Source organism: Marmota marmota, unplaced genomic scaffold, assembly GCF_001458135.2.
Source record: "Marmota marmota marmota unplaced genomic scaffold, marMar, whole genome shotgun sequence".
Lineage (NCBI taxonomy): Eukaryota > Metazoa > Chordata > Mammalia > Rodentia > Sciuridae > Marmota > Marmota marmota.
In genome coordinates this window covers 20,789,923-20,804,514 of record NW_026000196.1, presented here as the reverse complement: position 1 = coordinate 20,804,514, position 14,592 = coordinate 20,789,923, and the positions used below count along the sequence as shown (strand labels likewise).

At 35.8% G+C, this 14,592-nt stretch overlaps 1 protein-coding gene across 1 annotated transcript in view; it reads left to right on the top strand.

Annotated features, from left to right (window-relative positions):
• The window catches only part of Otud7a (OTU deubiquitinase 7A), a 332,254-nt gene that overhangs the window by 26,437 nt on the left and 291,225 nt on the right, over positions 1-14,592 (top strand).

The following is a 14,592-nucleotide window of genomic DNA, read 5'->3' as shown; positions in this document are numbered from 1 at the left end:
TATATATATATATATATATCATGTTTTCTTTATCCATTCATGTATTGAAGGATACCAAGGTTGTTTCCATAGTTTAGCTATTGTGAATTGAGTTTCTATAAACACTGATGTGGCTGCATTAATGTAGCATGCTGATTTTTAAGTCCTTTGGGTATAAACTGAGGAGTGGGATAGCTGAGTCAAATGGTGGTTCCATTCCAGTTTTTCTGAGGAATCTCCATACTGCTTTCGATAGTGGTTATACCAATTTGCAGTTCCACCAGCAAAGTATGCGTGAACTTTTTCTCCACATCCTCGCCAACATTATTGTTGCCTGTATTCTTGATGATTACTGTTCTGACTTGAGTAAGATGAAATCTTAGTGTAGTTTTGATTTGCATTTCTCTAACTGCTAGAGATGTTGAACACTTTTTCATATATTTGCTGATATATTTCTTCTGTTTAGTGTCTGTTTAGTTCCTTAGCCCATTTGTTGATTGGGTTATTTGGTTTTTTCTATATTTATTTATTTATTTATTCTAGTTTGTTATATATGACAGCAGAATGCATTTCAATTCATAGTACACATATAGAGCACACTTTTTCATGTCTCTGGTTGTACACAACATAGAGTCACACCATTCATTCGTCATACGTGTACTTGGGGTAGTGATGTCCATCTCATTCCACTGTCTTTCCTACCAACCCCTGCTCCGTTTCTTCCCCTCCCTCCCCTTTGTCCTATTTAAAGTTCCTCCATTCCTTCCATGTTCCTCCTCCCATCCCCATTATGGGTCAGCATACTCATATCAGAGAAAACATTCAGTATTTGATTTGGGGGGATTGGCTTACTTCACCTAGCATAATATTCTCCAACTCCATTCATTTACCTTCTAATTCCATGATTTTATTCTCTTTTAATGCTGAGTAATATTCCATTGGGTATATATGCCACATTTTCTGTATCCATTCATCTGTTGAAGGGTATCTAGGTTGGTTCTGAAATTTAGCTATTGTGAATTGTGCTTCTATAAATATTGATGTGGCTACATTACTACAGTATGCTGATTTTAAGTCCTTTGGGTATGAATCGAGGAGTGGGATATCAAGGTCAAATTCCAAGTTTTCCAAGGAATCTCCATACTGCTTTCCATATTGGTTGCACCAATTTGCAGTCCCATCAGCAATGTATGAGTGTGCCTTTCTCCCCACATCCTCGCCAACACTTATTGTTGTTTTTTTATTCTTTTTAAAAATATCTTTATTTATTTTTATGTAATGCTGAGTATTGAACCCAGTGCCTCACATGTGCAAGACGGATGCTCTACCAATGAGCTACAGCCCCAGCCCTTGTAGTTTGTATTCTTAATAGCTGCCATTCTGACTGGAGTGAGATGAAATTTTAGAGTAATTTTGATTTGTATTCGTCTAATTGCTAGAGATTTTGAACATTTTTTCATATATTTGTTGATTGATTGTGTATCATCTTCTGTATCTGTTCAGTTCCTTAGCCCATTTATTGATTGGTTTATTTGGTTTTTTGGTGTTAAGATTTTTTTGAGTTCTTTATATATCCTGGAGATTAGTGCTCTGAAGGGTGTGTGGTAAAGATTTTCTCCTAGTTTGTAGGCTCTCTCTTCATGTTATTGATTGTTTCCTTTGCTGAGAAGAAGCTTTTTAGTTTGAATCCATCCCATTTATTGACTTTGTTTTTTAAGTCATTCTGCCAATCTGTGTCTTTGATTTGAGAGTTTAGACCATTTATTTCAATGTTAATATGGAAAGATGATTTTTATTTCTAGCCATTTTTATTTGCTTCTATTTCAGATTTGATTCTCCTTTAATTGACTATTTCAGACTTGATTTTCCTTTAATTGGCTGTTCTAGCACAATTCATCCCTATGCTGGTTTTCATTTTTATTTTTCATTTTTTCTGCATGAAGTGTTTCATTGCATATATTTTGTATTTGAGACTTAGTGGTTATGAATTAAAGAAACTAAAAGTTTCTGCTTATCATGTCTGGTATTATGATGCCTTCTGCTTCACTTTTCTTGCTAAGGACTGATTTGTCTATTCTGGGTCTTTTATTTTTCCAAATAAATTTAATCATTGCCTTTTCTATTTCTATAAAGAATGTCATTGGGATTTTAATAGGAATTGCATTAAACCTGTATAATGCTTTTGGTAGTATTAATTCTGTCTGTCCAGGAGCATGAAGATCTTTCCATCTTCTGAGGTTTTCTTCAATTTCTTTCTTTATTGTTCTGTAATTTTCATCATAGAAGTCTTTCACCTCTTTTGTTAGATTGATTCCCATGTATTTTACTTTTTTTTTTTTTGAGGCTATTGTGAATGGGGTAGTTTTCCTAATTTCTCTTTCAGTGGATTCATCGCTGATGTATAGGAATGCATTTGATTTATGGGTGTTGACTTTATATCTTGCTACTTTGCTGAATTCATTTATTAGTTTTAGAAGTTTTCTGGTGGAATTTTTTGGATCTTCTAGATATAGAATCATGTCATTAGCAAATAGTGATAGTTTGAGTTCTTACCTATTTGTATTGCTTTAATTTTTTTCTTCTTTCTAATTGCTCTGGCTAGAGTTTCAAGGACGATGTTGAATGGAAGTGGTGAAAGAGGACATTCTTGTCTGTTTCCAGGTTTTAGAGGGACTGCTTTCAATTTTTCTCCATTTAGAATGATGTTGGTCTTGGGTTTAGCATATATACTTTTTATGATGTTGATGTATGTCCCTACTATCCCTAGTTTTTCTAGTATTTTGAACATGAAGGTGTGCTGTATTTTGTCAGATGCTTTTTCTGTATATATTGAGATGATCATAGGATTCTTATTTTTAAGTCTATTTATGTGATGAATTAAGTTTATTGATTTCTGTACATTGAACCAACTCTGCATCTATGGGATGAATGCCACATGATCACAGTAAACAATTTTTTTAAATGTTTTTGTATTTTTTGTTCTTTTTAGATGTTCACATTTTTATGTTCTCTATATTTTAGTGAAAGTACCATTTACTCTAATATAAATTATTGTATCTGAAAACCTTAACCTGTACATCTAGTTGTATATGATCTTGCTCCAATTTATGTTTGTATTCTCATTTTACTCTTTTCCCTCTTTACCAACTCCGATGTGACTGTCATGAACTTTTGGTCATGTACAGTCTTCTGTAGTCATGTTTTCAATATATCTATGGAAACAGATCTTTTTTCTTTTTTAAGATTCTTAACATTTTTAGTCAAAATGTTATACAAAGCAATAAAATGGCCTTAGCATTGTAAAGAAAAAGATATGAAGGCAACGTAAGCATTAATCAACAGATGAGTGAATAAAGAAAATATGATTTTATACACACACTGAAATACTATTCAGCCTTAAAAATAAGGAAGCTCTGTCATTTAGGATGACAGTAGACAGAACTGAAAGACATGAAGCTAACTGAGATAAGCAAGGCAGAGAAAGATAAATACTGTAGGATCTCACATATATGGAAAGTGAAAAGTCAATCTCATAGAAACATAATAGAAAAATGGTTGCCAGAGGCTGCAGAAGTTGAGAGATGGGGGAAGGGAAGATGTTGATCAAAACATACAAAGTAGTAATTAGATTTGGGGAGTAAATTCTGTTGACCTGCACTGCCTGGTGACAATACTGGATTATAAAATATATTTCAAAATTTCTAAAAGAATAGATTTTTATTATTTTCACCATAAAAATTATGAGTTGATGCAGTATAGATATTAGCTTGACTAAATGTTTCTAATGTATACATAGTTCAGAATATCACATCGCATCCCATGCATATACACAATTATTATATGTCAGTTTAGAAACATCAATTAGGTTTAGTTATAGGAATTTATTTCAACTTTTAATGTTTCTATCCCTCTACATATACCATAATGTCTTGATTACTGAAATGATATAGTAAGTGATAGGTGTAATGATTTATCTCTATTTTTTCTTTTCCAAAATTGTTTTAGCTATTCCAGGTCCTTTGACTTTTCATAAAATATTTTATTTTAAGTTCATCTATGGTTACAGGGATACCTTGCTTGTATTTGGATAAGAAATTAGAGAAAATTGACATCATTACTTAGTTGAGTCTTCCAACTCACGAACACAATATGTCTTTCCATTTATTTAGATATTCTTTAATTCCTTTCATCATTATTTTGTAGTTTTTAATCTAGAAGTGTAATACATGTTCTTTTCAATTTAAATTTAAGTATATTATTTTATTTTGAATGATTGAAAGTCATATTGTATTGAAAGTGATATTTAATTTCAGTTTCTACACATGCATTTCTAGTATATAGAAATAGTTGATTTTGTATGTTTATGTCATATCTTGTGTCCTGCCTGAATTCACTCAGCTCTAGGAAATTTCGTATAGATTTCTTAGTGTTTTCTATGAAAAATATGTTTTGTATAAATATGGATAGTTTTATTTTCTTCTCTGTCTTTATGCCTTTTATTTCCTTTTTTATACCTTACTGCACTGTCTGAAACTTGTAGTACTGTTGAATCTGAACAGTGAGAGTGGGCATATATTTCTGATTCTTGATCCCAGGGGGAAAGCATCCAATCTTTGGGTATTAATTATGATGGTAGCTGTAGATTTTACATAGATACTGCTAATTATATTTCGAAAAATTCCATTCTATTCTGAGTTTTCTAAGTGTTTTTATCATGAATTGTTGGAATTTGCCAAATGTTTTTTCCTGAGACAATTGGTATGGGTTGCTTGTTAAATAGATTATATTGCTTGATTTTTTAAAATGTCAGACTAACTTTGTATCCCTGGACTAAAGCACATTTGATCATGATATATTATTTTTACTATACATTGCTGGATTCTATATGCTAATATTTTGTGGAGGTTTGCTATGTCTTTTTTCATGAGGAATGTTTATACTTTTTTGTACCGTTTTTAACTGGTTTTGATAACATGGTAATACTAACCTCAAAAAGAAAATGATCTAAAATGATCTAAGTTCATGAAAAGCATATAGAGAGAGAAAAAAAAAAGAGAAAACTATTTCAGAAGAACTGAAAAGTAATTAAGTTATGTAGCCATTGTGGCTTTGGAGTCCTTCCCTTATCCACAATTTCACATTCTGTGGTTTCAGTTATCTGAGGTCAACTGTAGTTAAAAAATATTAAACGGAAAATTCCAGAAATAAACAATTTGTAAGTCTTAAGTAGCTTTATTTACAGAAGATTGTTATAATCATTCTATTTTATTATTAGTTATTGTTGTTAATTTCTTACAGTGCCTAAATTATTAATTAAACTTGATATTAGGTATGTATACATAGAAAAACAAATATGTAGGGTTTGGTACTCTTTGTGGCCTTGGGCATCCACACAAGACCTTGGAATGTGTCCTCAGTGGATAAGGCAAGACCTACTTTCTTTTAGGTTCTTAAATCAGTCTGGAACAGAGATAATAGTGAAAGGATAATGGCTGTACCACAATTTGGTATTATACAGGAGATTTTTAAATGTTAGCACCAAATTTGAAAGAGACTTTAAAAAGTAAAGCATTAGAAAGAACATGTAGAGTTTGTTTCTTCCTCCCATGCTCCCCCTCCCTATCCCATTATGGATCAGTCAGCTTATATCAGAGAAAACATTCAGCATTGCAGAGGGGTGGGAGGGGAAGGGAGGGGGCAGGGGGTTAGCAATGATGGTGGAATGTGATGGACATCACTATCCAAAGTACATGTATGAAGACATGAATTGATGTGAACATACTTCATATACAGAGATATGAAAAATTGTGATCTATATGTGTAATAAGAATTGTAATGCATTCCACTGTCATGTATTTAAAAAATAAAATCAATAAAAGAAAGAAATTTAGAAATGTTAGCACCAAATATCACTTATGGAGTTTGTTTGAGATATGTGTCTTGAATCAGACACAAGTTATAAAACAATTCTGTATTTCATTAAAAAAAAACTTTGTTTTTTCAGTTGTGTGATCACATGGGATCTGCTTTAATATTGACTTGGTTAGCTACACTTACCTGTGTATGTATAAAATATTTAAACCTATGTCCAAAAGTAAGGCAGTTGGTAAAACAAAAAGGGAAATGTAATTTAAAAATTAATGACACAGGGGTTGGGAATGTGGCTCAAGTAGTAACATGCTTGCCTGGCATGCGAGGCACACGGGGTTCGATCCTCAGCACCACATAAAAATAAAATAAAGATGTTGTGTCCACCGAAAACTGAAAAATAATATTTAAAAAAATTAATAACACATAATAATTGCATTTCTTGTCAAAAATGACCAGTCCTGGCTGACTTGAGCTTCCTGTATACAGGTGAATATTTAGCAGTATTTTTGCTGAGTTCCACCTTGTTTATCTTTCTCTGTGGTGACTAGCAGAGAGGGTTTTAGGAAAGTCAAAGTTGTGCTTCCTTTAGAGTTGCCAGATGTACATAAACGCTGCAGTGGGTTGTCCCAGTAAGTCTAGATTTCAGATGAGTAACAAATGATATTCTAGTATAAGCTTGTCCCCTAAATTGCATGAGGCATACTTACACTAAAACACCCCTTGTTTACCTGAAATTCTAGTTTCACTGGATGTCCGTTATTTTATGTGACACCCCAATGTCCTTCCACATCTTTTTCTGTCTTTGAACCTTGCTTATTTTCATTCAAGATAAAAGCAAAAGAAGTTACAGAGAGTTCACTCTATAGTAATAGTTTTATTTATCAAAGTTACATAGCACTAGAATAAGATGACTGTCTTTTTCTGGCAGGGGAACATCATGACAGACCTTGGAAATATTATTTTTTTTTCTACCATGGGTTTCTATGCCAAGGTTGTTATCCCTGGGTGGGGTCACACCCTCCTGGTAATACTTTATGCCCTGCACATCCTTGCTCACTCACACTTTCTATTCACAGTGATCTCACTTCATTTGTCCTGCCAGCATCTAATTATTCAGAAAGATTCTTACTCATCCACACATCCTCCCCTCAGTCCTATTTTGCGTTTACCCTTTTAGGATGCTCCTAAATTAGTGTCCATACAATACAGATAGCAACATTAACATACTTCCTGGGCCAGACATGTGAGTAGGTACAGAGTTTAGGCTGTGCATGCTTTCCTTAAATTGCACACTTTGTGGGATTGTCCTGACATCATGTATAGTGCTTGTATTCAGTGATTGATCTGAAGAACAGATAGTAGAACTTCTCTGTCAACAGATACCACCAGCCAGGCTGGGGAAAACTTTAGCAGTCATGCTGCTGTCTTTCCTTACTGCACCACAAGTTTCTAGAGCTCCTCATCCTGTTCCCTTATGCTCCCTTTTCCAGGCAGCTGACAAAGCCCCATTGTGAATTTGAGCCATGTTGCAATGAATGAAATTCTTTTTTTGGTTAAAATTTGTTTCAACCCAGAGGAAGGTAATGCTATGGACTCTTGTTTGTGTTTTTGTTTAATTTTAGGGCACCTGGGAATTATAACTCTACCAAAAATAAAGCTAAAGATTGTTATTTCTTTCAGGACCAAATACCTTTAATGTGTCATGTGTTATCATCCACATATCAGAGAGATCATTCTGCCTTTGGATTTTGGGGACTGGCTTATTTCACTTAGCATGATATTCTCCAGTTCTATCTATTTGCCAGCAAATGCCATAATTTCATTCCTCTTTATGGCTAATATTCCATTGTGTAAATATGCCACCTTTTCTTTATCCATTCATCTGTTGAAGGGCACCTGGATTGGTTCCATAGCTTGGCTATTGTGAATTGAGCTGTTATAAACATTGATGTGGCTGCATCACTGTAGTATGTTGATTTTAAGTCCTTTGGATTTATACTAGGAGTGGGATAAGTAGATCAAATGGTGATTCCATTCAAAGTTTTCTGAGGAATCTCCATATTGCTTTCCAAAGTGGTTGCACCAATTTTCATTTCCACCACCAGTGTATGAAGGTAGTTTTTTTTTACCATTTTCTTGCTAACATTTATTATTCTTTGTATTCTTCTTGATAATAGCTATTCTGACTGGAGTGATACGGAGTCTCAGTGTAGTTTAATTTGCATTTCTCTAATTACTATAGATGTTGAGCATTTTTTCACATATTTGTTGACCATTCGTATTTCTTCTTCTGTGAAGTACTGTTCAGTTCCTTTGCCCATTTATTGATTGGGTTATTGTGGTTTTATTTTATTTATTTTTATTTGATTTTAAGTTTTTGGAGTTCTTTGTATATCACAGAGATTAATGCTCTGAGGTGGAAGTTGCAAAGATTTTCTCCCATTCTGTATGCTCTCTCTTCACGTTCTTGATTGTTTCCTTTGCTGTGAAGGAGCTTTTTAGTTTGATAACATCCCATTTTTATTGATTCTTGATTTTACTTCTTGCACTTTAGGAGTCTTGTTAAGGAGGTCAGTTCCTCAGCTGACATGATGAAGAGTTGCCTATGTTTTCTTCTAGTAGGCACAGGGTCTTTGGTCTAATGCCTAGGTCCTTGATCCACTTTGAGTTGAGTTTTGTATGGGGCAAGAGATAGGGGTTAAATTTTATTCTGCTATATATGGGTTTCCAGTTTTCCCAGAATCATATGTTGAACAGGCTATCTTTTCTTCAGTGTATGTTTATGGCACCCATTCTTCAGTTTCTACCAATTCCAACTAAATTCACTTTGAATACAGGTTAAAATTTTCTTTGTGATGAGCTATTTTATTCAAATACCATGGTAAAATATTAGGTAATTGATAATATCTGTGGAATTCTGACAATTTTCAAATCTGTTCTGTTTCTGAAAGTGTTAACAAATTGTAAATACACCATGGTTAAATTGACTTAAATGTGTATTATTGGTTAAATTTCATTAATATATTTACTAACAATTGGTCTTTTAGTACTTAGAATATTTTCCTACAGTTTTAATCTCTTAATAGGAAGTAAAAAATACTACTTGCTGCAATTCTGTTACCATTTATAGAAATGTTTCTGTAGCCCTCAAAAGTGAATGTAAATTTTTCCAAATGGAAGTGATTTATTTTGTAAATATTCCATTTTTTTACCTCTTATTCTCAAACATAAAGAAAGCTCTTTGGCCTTTAATAACCATCAATTATACACACACTTGTATCAAATGAGTGTTGCCCAAATCTCGTGGACAAACATTCAGGGAAATCACTTTGGTTGGGTACTGTGTGGAGACGGGGTCTTCATTTTTATTACCAGGGCCTTCTCTGACTCATTTTCCAATTGTGAAGCTCAGCCCTATGCTGGGAAATCATATTTGAAAATAATGCCCTCTTTATTTTTCCTTTGGGAAAGGATCATAGAAGTCCTTAATTTAAAACATATCAAGAGTGTCCCCTCTACCCTTTAGATTATCACTCTAAAAAAATCAGAAAATATGTGCTGGTGAGGATGTGGAGACATTAGAACCCTCGCCTCTGTGGTGGAAGTGTGAAGTGTAATCCCTGCTGTGGGAAACAGTCTAATGGTCCTCAGAAAATAAAACACAAAATTACTGTAAGAATTAGCAACACCACTTCTGGTACATACCCCAAAGAATTGAAAGTGGGATTCAAACAGGTATTTGTACAACCATTTCACAGCACCATTTACCATAGCCAAAAAGTGTGAGCAACCCATAGTTTCCCACTATGGATGAATGGATATGCAAAATGTCGTATATACATAAGTGAGATCTTATTCATCTCAAGAAGGAAGGAAATTCTGACACATACCACAATATGGATGAAACTTGAGCATATACACTAAGTGAAATAGGGCAGACCCAAAACAATAAATACTGTCATTCCACTCATGAGGAACCTACAGTAGTCAGTTTCATAGCAGCAGAAAGTAGATGGATGTTGCTGGGGTTGGCAGTTGGGGAGTGAGGAGTTGGTATTTAATGGGTCCAGTTTCAATTTCAGATATTGGGAAAGAGTTCTGAATATGGATGATGGTGATAGCACAGTGTGAATATACTTAATGCCCCCTAAATGTACTCCTCAAATTTGTTAAGATGGTAAATTTTATGTTATGTGTATTCTACCACAATTTCAGATTCAGGTGTGTGTGTGTGCCTCTTTTGGAAATGGAAACCACTCATTTCTTCTTGTGCCCATACAGATTTTTCTGTGATAGGAGAGACCATATTCACTCTGCAGATTATATGTGACACCCTTGAGCACTTTGGGTTCTCTTTCATGTTAGTGTGTCTTGAACCCTCTGTAGGTTTTTCTCTGGCTCCCCATCACTCGACACTGGTGTAGTCAAGAGTGCCTTAGTAAATGGGGTTTATGCCTGAAGTACCTCTGGTTTAGATCAGAGGTAAGGATGTCTCCCCTGGCACTAGCCTAGATTTTCATTCTCCCAACCCAACTTTTTCTCTCTTCCTTTCTTTCTTAGTGAAAGTGAAATGCACACATTAGATGAGTCTTAACGGATGTAAACCAAATCCTTACTAAGATATAGAATGTTAACATTGCACCAGACAGTTCCCACATGCCCTGCTCAAACCCTTCTCCCAGGCAACTATCTTTCTGATTTCTTTATCATAGATTCCTCTTGTCTCTTCTAGAACTTCTTGGGATGGGGATAGGGCAGGAGGAACTCGTCTTCCCAAAGCTTCCTGTTTTCATCACTGGTCCATGTTGTTGCTGTATTGAGGGCCTAGTCCTTTTCATCACTGTCTGTGTTCCATTGTCTCACTGTGCCAGGGACTGTTTAGCCACTCTCTTTTTGTTGGCCCAGTGTGGAGCTCTTATGAATAAGGCTGCTGTGAACGCTCTTATACAGGGCTTTTTGTGGCTGATGTTTTTGTTTCTCTTACATTAATACCTAGGAGTGGAATTATTGGGTCATAGGACAGTTGACAAAAGATGGCTGGACTGTTCTACATTCCTTCCCACAAGGTCTGAGCGTTTTGGTGGTTCTGTATCCTTGCCAGCATTTGATATGAGCAGTTTTATGTCCTTTAAGGCATTCCAGTGGGTGCATGATAGTCCATCATAATAATTTTAGTTTACATTTCCTGTTGACCAATAGTGTTGAACATTTTTATTGATCATTCTTATAATCTTCCTTTGTGAACTGCTATCCAACTCTTGTACTCATTTTTTACTAGGTGGTTGTCTTTTGATTGTTGAGCTACGGTTATGTCTTTTGATACAATAAGCAGAATTTTAAAATTTTTATAAAGTCTTTTTCATTTATGGTTGTTATTTCTGTGCCTCAAGAAACCTTTGTCACCTTAATCCTTGAAGATATTTCTTTATATTTTTTGAAGTTTAGCTTTTATATCGTAGTTTACAATTCATCTTCAATTACTTTTTGTGTGTTGTATGTGTAAGGATTGAGAATTTCTGTGTGGAAATCTAATTTTTTTCAGGCACCATTTGTTGAATAGAAAATCCCATCCCTGATGAATTACAATGGTGTCTTATTAAAAATCAAATGGTCATAATTAAGGATCTATTTCTGGGCTCTTAGTTTCATTGATTGTTTTGTCTATCATTTTGCCAGTACTGCACTAGCTTGATTACTGCACCTCTGTGGTATCATCCCAAACCCTGACTTTGGCATTTCATGGTTTGCTCCATTGCCATAGAGTAGCTAATGCTAATATTGCTTGCTCATACTTACTTCCCGTATGCATAAAACAAGGATGATGTCACTGATGGCTGGTGATGATTAGGTGAATTCTGATGATGATATCGGTTAGTACACACATAGGACATCTTCAGCAAATGTTTCTGTTCTTATTTGATTGTGGAGATCGGCTCACATCTTTGGTGCAGTCACCACATTTCTGTGGTGTAGCTGAAAGGTCAATGTAGGAACAATTGTGTGAAACAATTTTAATGAAGATTTTTTTCCCCTTTGGCAAAGAAAGAAAAAAACATAATAGCCATATATTTGGCTCCAGTGTTTACCTTGCCATTTTATTTTGCAGTATTCTCTAATCTTTTAAAGGTTTCCTGTATAAGCCTCAGTGTTCACATACATAAAATGAAGAGAATACCCCTCAAGGTCATTTCCAGGCACAGATGCATTCAGGCATGTGAAAACACTTTGTAGGATATAAAACATTATAACAGCATAATTTGCTATCTTAACCAGTAGAGATTCAGAAGTTGGGGCAGATTAGTTTTTTTTTCTTTTTTCATTTTTAAATATGATTCATATATGAAATTTCACATCATTGATTTGTTATTGATGGATGGCATATTTAAAATCATTTATTAGAAATGTTTACAGACTTTGTGAACCAGCTCTTGCCTTCTTGGAGGTTTTTATTTTAGCACAAACTGGGGCATGTTCAAACAAGAAATAGCAACTGTGGAATGCAGACATGTAGACTTAAGCAAGCATCATATGGTGGTGTTGAAACTAAGGAGCCAACCATGGACTCTGCCTGCGTCTTGGGGTATGTTTGGAATACCTCAGATTCCCTTAACACAGAGGAAGGTGAGTGTCCCAGGCAATGGGCAAGGAAAGAATGTGGAGAAGGAAGATAAGGGTAAGAAGTGGCCACCCCCAGTAAAGACAGGATTGTTGTGATCACTTTGAGGCCCAAGCAGTTACTTTGAGGACTGTTTGAATCCATCGACTGGATTAAGTGTGCCTAGGTCTCAGGTCACAGACAGAGGTGTTTCTCTTCTGTAGTCTGCTTAGATTCTGATTTTGAGCTTCCACTCTATGCAGGCTGCACCATAGTCACTGTGGGTGTTTTGTGTCTCCCTGAGTTGTCTGGAGGTTGGATCTTCAGAATTGAATGGGCGTTGCACCCACAGGGAATGGTCATCTTCAGGCAGGAGGCATTGGTCCACATAGATGAATGCTGTACTGTCCATGCCCCTGTGTACCCGGTACTTTCAAGAGTGTGCACCTGGCAAAGGTTGGAAACATTGAGCATCTTTATAGTAACAGTTCAAGTTCTAGAGTCCTTATATCATGCTATTGGTCTCTGCTGCGGAACTTTCACTCTGCAGTAGGAGGCAGAGCTTGTGGAATCGAGAGTGAAGGTGGTAGAAGAATTCTTTCATGGGCTCAGGGAGTGATTACAGAACAGAACTGGAGTGGACAAGGAAGAGTGTGGGGAATTCCCAGTATAGAAACTGCCCCTTAGTGTGTTGATAATGCCTGGCTAAGATTGAGCTGGAGAATTTGTTAGAGCTGTAAGAAATGCAGCACATTAGCAGGCTCTGTCCCAGGCCTACCACTGTCCTAGGAGGAGAGAGGGGTGTGTTCATGCCTCTGGATTTTATTGAGGGGCTCTCTTGTTGCTATCTCCCAGGGTGCATGTTAGCTATCCATTCCCAGATGTTGATCACTTTGGTGTTCATCTGGTTAATTAATACAATCACTCATTCACTTGATTTATGAGGCATCTACTATTATTAGGGGCATCAAGAGCAGAAATAAACAAACACTATATCCCTTCAAAGATAGAGCCAGTTCAATGCCACTGGATGTTCAAAGGCATGGCAGTGAGAAAGGGGCCAGGTCCTCTTCCATTAATAGTATACATGACCTGGCTTCTGGCTTAGGACCTGGCCACAGTGAAGCCAGAGAGAAAGAGGAATGGGGTGGAGAGGTACAGTAACCTTGGACAGAGGACCTGTGACAATAAATGCTTGGGAGTTAACCAGCTTAACCCTTGATGGTTGAAAACTGAAGGAGGAAGATTCCCAGACCAAAAGAAAGTACAGATCAGTAAGGAACTATTTCAGACAAATTTGTCTCAAGGCCATACACTTTCTCATTTTACTCCCCTAGGTTACTCCATGTTATCTGTCAACAAATCCCATCAGGAATGACAAAAGAGTACAAAAGAATTACTGTGCAGCCAGGCATGATATGCACACCTGTAATCTCAGCTAAGGGATTAGGAGGCTAAAAGAGGAGGATTGTAGGTTCTAGGCCAGCCTGGCAACTTAGCAAGACCCTGTCTCAAAATAAAAATTTTAATAAAGGGCTGCAGATGTAATTCTTGCAGAGTGCTTGCCTAGCAGGCACAAGGCCCTGGGTTCAATCCTGACTCCCTGTACTTAACAAAGAGTTATCATGCTGCAGAGTAAGGTAACCATGGAAATAAAGAAAACAAAATACATAATTGAAAGACTGTGAAAGAATGTGGACAGTTCAGAGACCAACTCAGTAATTCAGGAAAGTATTTTCCAAGAAAATTATGGCAATAGGATCTCTAGAATAAACAAGGAAAAACAAGGCCGAGATGGGGAAAATGTGGAAGAGAAAACAGAAAATGAAATCCTCATAAAGATCAACTAAGTAGACACAAAATGGGCGACCTCCTTAAAATCAAAACACCATGAACAGGGTAGAGGAAACTACACAAGAGAAGTAAAGTGTCACCATAATTTTAATTCCCAACAAAGAGTTTTAGAAAAGAAGGGAGGGGGAAGTAAGTATATGAAAGAAGGAAACTATGTTAATGTATAGGCCAGACCTGATTTTTGTCATTCAAAAGGAGTGATGACATTTTGAGGTGAGCTTGAAGAGTGAATAATACTGACTTATGTCCTGGTGAATTTCCCCATTTCCATGGGGTTCTTCACCTGCCTTTAA